Source organism: Phoca vitulina, unplaced genomic scaffold (genome assembly GCF_004348235.1).
Source record: "Phoca vitulina isolate PV1807 unplaced genomic scaffold, GSC_HSeal_1.0 scaffold19, whole genome shotgun sequence".
NCBI classification, from domain to species: domain Eukaryota; kingdom Metazoa; phylum Chordata; class Mammalia; order Carnivora; family Phocidae; genus Phoca; species Phoca vitulina.
This window is the reverse complement of record NW_022589722.1, coordinates 21,537,457-21,543,456: the sequence shown is the minus strand read 5'-3', so window position 1 is coordinate 21,543,456 and position 6,000 is coordinate 21,537,457. Positions and strand designations below refer to the sequence as shown.

At 49.2% G+C, this 6,000-nt stretch overlaps 1 protein-coding gene across 2 annotated transcripts in view; it reads left to right on the top strand.

The window, feature by feature from the left end:
* The window catches only part of LARGE1 (LARGE xylosyl- and glucuronyltransferase 1), a 522,066-nt gene that overhangs the window by 2,447 nt on the left and 513,619 nt on the right, over positions 1 to 6,000 (top strand). Inside the window, exon 1 of one of the 2 annotated variants that reach the window (XM_032416930.1) lies at positions 287 to 735. The exons of the other annotated variant lie outside the window; for it this stretch is intronic. The gene's annotated coding sequence lies outside the window, so the exon portion shown is untranslated. Of the gene's footprint in view, positions 1 to 286; positions 736 to 6,000 lie in introns of those variants that run through there. 2 annotated transcript variants of the gene reach the window in all.

The window sequence follows — 6,000 nt, the reverse complement described above, 5'->3', positions numbered from 1 at the left end:
TCCCCGCACCCACCGCGCTGCGCCCCGCCTCCGCTCCGGTGACCTTCCCGGGGCGCCTCCCCCGGCCCCGCGCCCCCGGCCCCGCGCCCCAGGCCGGGGCGAGGCCCTCTCCAGCGCTCCTTCCCGCGGAGCCGCGGGCGGGCGGGCGGCGCAGGCCCGGGGGGAGGGGGCGCCGCGGCCGGCTGCAGCCTCTCCGCCGCCGCGCTCGGCGTCCGGCCCGGTCGGACTGCCGCTGCCCCGCCGCCGCGCGGAGCCCCGGCGCCCGAAGCTGGGGGCGCGGCCGCGCTCGCCTCGCGGGGCCGGGAGCGGGCAGGCCCTGCCCTGAAGGGGCGAAGCGGCGGGGAGCACGGGAGGTGGAGCCGGCCCCGGCGGCCGCCCCGCGTCTCTCCCCAGCGCCCCCTTCCCGGACCCAGCCCGTGGCGGACGCAGGCCCCTGCCCATGCGGGGCGCCCCCGGCTCGGAAGAGTCCTTGGGGCAGGGAGCAGCTCCAGGCAGCGGTGCCGGAGGGAGAGAAAGAAGGGACAGTGCTCAGCTTGGGCGGCCCGGACCCTCCCCGCAGCGTTTGGAGCCGGGGGCCGCCCCGAAGTCTGCGCTTGGCACCGCCGCTTGAACTAGGGCAGCGCCTGCTGGGACCCCGACCCGGACCCCCTGCGCCTTGTAGGCGGCGGCGGCGGGGCCGCCACGCCACCCAGCTCTTCCGCGGTCTCTCTGTGTTTGGCGGCAGTCACGGCCAAGGTAAGAGCCCGGGGGTGCTTGAGAGCCTCGGCGGGGGCGCCCTGGTGAGCGGCGCCGGACAAGTTCTCCGAACCTGTAGCTGGTATCCCCTGTGAGGGCACACCCTCAGCTCCTGGGTCAGGAGCCCTGGACAGGCCGGAGGTGCAAGTCCACAAGTCTCTGATGTCCCCAGGACCCTTCTCAGGGACTGCCCCGCTCCTAGGCACAGAGGCTGCTAACCGGGGGCAAGCAAGGAGGAGTTTCCCGTCCACACCGGGAGGTGGTGTGCCCGAATCTCGCACCCCCACCCCCCCAGTCCCCGCAGCTTGTTAGCTGTGGGCACCTGTACTTTGGGGATCCTACTGTGTTTTTCGCTGTCCCTCTTGGGTGATCTTTACCTGCCTTTCCTGGTGTGATGCTGTAAAGAACTTTTCTTTGCTCCTTGTGGTAGAGAGTCAAGGCGATTTAGGGTGAGTAGCCAGAGCTTTTTGTCCCTCTATAGGACAGAGTGGTTGGATGGCAGCGCTCTCTGTAGAGAGGAAACCTAAGCAGAGTGGCCGTCCTGTTAGACAAAGCTGCTTATGATGAGAGATCAGTGTATGGCGATCAAGGCATTCCTGTGACTGTCTCTGTTGCTGAAGGGTGCAATGACTGACTCCAAAGTTCGTGCATCCTTAAGTTATTTTGTTTATTGCTTTATTACCTTCTTTAACATTTTCCTTTTTAAGGAACCTCAGTCCTACAAGGCTGTCCTTGCCAGTTTAAAATTTATTAAACCTTTGAGATTTCCCTGGAACAATCTGATTTTAAATGGGTCACTTAGGAGGGAACAGATTGTCTCTCTTACATTGAATCCATCCCCCGGGTGACCCTGTTTAATGGGGATGGATTTTTCTCGTCCCTGAGCTGGTGTACCTCGGTTGAGCAGGTTTCTGTTGAATTCCGAATCTGTGAATTTTGTCGCTCAGTCCATTAAAATGATCTCCTGAGGGAGCAAAATAGCAGCTTACATTTTCTGTGAATGTCACAGGAAGTTTTACAGGGTCTTATGTAAGTTCCCCAAGAGAGCACTCAGGCTCCTGCTTCCTTCTTGGGGGGTATGAGGTGGGGCGGTCACCTCCCCTAAATGCAGATCAGTCCGTCTCTGACAGGTGGAAACCCAAAGTGCTTATTCACTCCGTGGATGCAGTCACTTCAGGCTCATTTTTCTCCTTATCTCGCTTGTCTTCCCTCCCCAGGAGTCAGCTTTGGTAGACTTAAGGGAAAGTTCTAAATTAGGAAAGGAATAAGTGGTGTTTTCTTTTCGCATCTCTCACAAATGGGTGACATGAATGAATTACTCACGGGCATGAGTCCTCACTGGGGATAAAAAACAAAACAAAACAAAACAAAACCTGGCTTTAAGGTTTCACACATCTTAGTATACCTTTATATTTCAGGAGTGTTTTACTTCAGTGAAAATTGTTTGAGGAGAACGCACGTTTATCGAGGCTGGCCCTGTTAATTCCACACCAGGAAGAAAACTAATTGGAACAGAGAGGCAGAAGTTGTCAAGATTTAGGTGTTAGTGGGTTTTCAAGTAGTGGCAAGGACAGGAAACAAATCTGCCCAGTCGGATAGAGAGATGTTCAAAGCAAATGTTGGATCACTCTGGAGTGGGCAGTCATCCACTGACAAGTGTGGGTTCTTTTCCTTCACGTAGTGAAGCATGCTGGCTAGTGGGTTAACTTTTTAGTGTGAGGTAATGCAGATCACATTGGCTTTTAAACCCGATATAAGGGCCTTGGAAATGACAGGTCAGGTTTTCCGGTCTCCTCCTAAGTCCCAGAGAGCTTCCATCTCTTTGGGGAGATGTGAAGGTTTCCTTGGGGTTCTGGGTTCCTGAGCTGTGCTTTAATGTGGATGCAGAATGCAGGAGCATCTCCATCCTTCAGCCACTTACAGTAGCGGGACACTAGGGGGACTAGTCTTCTGTTCTACCACCAAGGAAGAAAACACAAGGACCCACGTTACAAAAGGCTGTGGTTTATCTTTAGGCTCCTGAACTTGACTTTTTGGTACCTGATGTATGCTTGCATGAATGAGTGGATTCCAAATGCTGAATGATGGGTCTCATCACATCTAAAGTGTCATTTCGACAAGTCAGGACTGGTTAACTGCAAAGTTCTGAGTATACGAGGGCTATACATTTCAGGAGATAGAACTTCCTGCAAACTCCATCCTTTGGGCATTAGACCATGCTAACTTTGTGTTCCCTGAGGGTTTGTGATCAGAACTGCCTTTTTTTTTTGGTTTTGGACTGCATGTCACCTGCAGTCTTCATAAAAATCCCATAAAATCATCCATCCTAAATGGAGTCTAGAATCAACTCCATCAAACTTGAAATTTCTTACCGTCATCCCTTAAAAATACATACCTTGTATTTTTACACATATAACCTTCGACAGTCTGGTTTGCACTTTTGTCTCAGATGCTCTCTACTCTTTTAACAGCATTAAGTCATTAGCGTCTAGGTTTCTTCCAGCAGAATTGGAAGATAATTCTATTTTGCTGAAGAACAAAGCCCCATTGCCCAGGCTTACCTTATCCATGTGGCCAAGTCTTATCAAAGCTGACTCCAGAGGTGGGCAGGCAGAAAAGGTGAGAGGCAGAGTCCAAGAAGAGATTACCCTGCTCAGAATACTGGCACCAAAGAAAGCAAATGTCACCAAGATTTGAGACTCACAGTTTTCTAAAAGCCCCAACTCAGCATATGGAATTAGACTCAGTGTTTGGAACCTGTGAACCTATGTGAGTTTTTACATTTTCCTGAACTCTGGGGTCTGGTAGACCACATTTGTGATTTTTTATCCATATGTGTAGTGCATATTTAGGTAGTTTGAAGGGAGCTATTGTTGTGGTCTAAGGAAAACTGTCAGCATAAAGCTTTATTTCTGCTATTAAAGCTTTATAGTTGTTTCTCATAGGCACAGTATAGCCAAGGGGTGAGAGATTGGAGCAGGAAAATACTATTAAATTTGTCATTGAGCATCAACTGGTGAAAACTGGTCTTGGAAAAGATATATACCTGGTCCTAAGGCAGGAATGAAGTCTTGTGAATTTCAGGGAAGCCAGGTGGCAGAGGGAGAGTAAGAAGCTGAGGCAGAATTCTGGTCTTCCTTAGGGTCTGTGAATAATGGGAAGGCATCTTTGAGCCAGAGTTCTCAGAGAGTAGGGAGCATGCAAGATCGGGGGCCGGGGGTCGGGGTAAGTAAGTCCCAGGGGACTGAGAGCTCCAGGCACCCAGCCACTGACACCCTTGAGCAATACAGCCAGCTCACAGGATCCGCGGGTGGTGCTGAGGCTTTGCGGCTCTCCTCCAGCGCATTTGACATTGAGAGGTCCGCGGACACTCCCTTCCTCTCTGACCACATCGACCCTTGGAGGGCAGTAGGCGGCAGCCAGTAAACTTACAACATAAGCAAATGTATTTTAGAAAACGTTTCTCCTTTTAACTCAAATAATAATTGAACATCTATTATGTGGCAGATGCCATGCTCCACTTGGAGGCTGCAGAGGTTTCACATTTCGTTCAGGGAAGCAGAAGTCCAGGGAACGAACCATTATCATGAGCTAAGTGCTGTTTTATAGGTTTGTGCAAAGGATGAGTTTGAGTTTGCCAGAGGAGTAGAAAGGAAGGGAGTCCCAGCTAGAAAGAACAGCATGGAAACCTTAAAGTATGTACTGTGTATAGAGAACAGTCATTAGTTAATGTGGCTGGAAGGTGTTCTGGGAGAGGGGAAGCCTGGTGTTAGAAGGGAGATAATTTAATAGGATTCCACGCTGGGGACTAGCTTCATGCTCCCTGTATTAAAATGGTGACAAGAATGGTTTCTGGATAAGATCCCAGAGTACCAGTTGATTATCCCACAATAAAAACAGGAAAAGGAATTTTCTTTTTTTGTCCTTTATCCTTCTACATTGAGCACTTTGCCTGTTCTTTAAAAAAACTGTTAGAATGCAAGTAAAGGGTCCCTTATCAACCTTAAGTCTGCCCTCTTGTGTACGTGCATTCCATCTGGGGCTTTCATTATGTGATTATGCAGCAGTGGGAGAAATGACAATGTTACTTGACAAATGATACAGTATGGGGGAAAAGTCCTTCTCTCTGAGAACAAATTCCATTGTGTCAGATGGGCTTCTCGGTAGAGTTATGGCCACGTTTAGCACTAGAACAAGGTTCTAGTATTTGAGTCAGTTCAGTTCTGGCCTAAACTTTCTTTGCTGTTGGAAAAGGAAGAGTTTAATAATGAGGACGAGTGTGTGTGCATGCCTGTGTGCATACGTGTTTGTGTATGTGTGTGTGTGTTGTTGGATGAGCAAACTGTATAGTGAAGAAGAAAAGCAACAGTGTAACTGCTGGAGGATGTTAGGGAGAAAGGAAAATCACAGTTGCAGCAGTGAGCCCCAGGGCAAAATATATTTAGGTTTTTTTCAGATATAGGAGCCAGAGAATGGAGGGAAAAGAAGCCTGTGTGTGTGTTTTGCCTGTATCATCTTTACCTGTGTTGAGTGGGAGGCAGGGTGATTTAAGTAAAATCAGGAGATCTGGGTCTAGTCTTGCATCATCTGTTGCAAACTTGCTGTGTGACATTAGAATACTGCTTGACCTCTCTGGGCTTCAGGCATTGTCTCTATACATCAGTTCTGTACCTTGCAGCTAGGAATTTAGGGCCCAGAGAGGGAATGGGTTTGCCTAAGTTAGTGGCAAAGCTCCGACTATTTAAGATTTCTAGCTCTGAAATGGGAAGAGGCCTGACCAGTTCAAAGGTGTACTCTATCTTGAAATATAAAACACCATGGGTAGACAATGCTGAAGAAAAGAAGCGTGAAGTCTTTGCTGTGTTGCTTGTAGATTCTCTGATCTCTCTCTCTGATATATTAGGTCGTTCACACATAAGCATCTAGACTTGCCTGCTAATTTCTTAAGTAATATGAAAGCAACTTGGTTTTGATGTTACCTATTCTTTGAGAACTACTTGAGAATTAAGTATGTTGTGATAAAAAGCAATGCTGAAAATTTTGATTGTCTCCAGTTGACCCTTGGGGATTTTGCAAAGTCTGGACTCTACCGTGGAAAGGGGAGCCCTTTCATTTGCCCCATGGTGGGAGGTGTGTGTGCCATTTACCTTGTAGACAAGCTCTTGGGTGAGTATGAGGGAGGGATGTTTAGAAGAAAAATGGATGCAGAAAAGCAATCCGTGTAGATGCACAAGTTGGGAAAAATGAAAACCAATTTAATTTTAT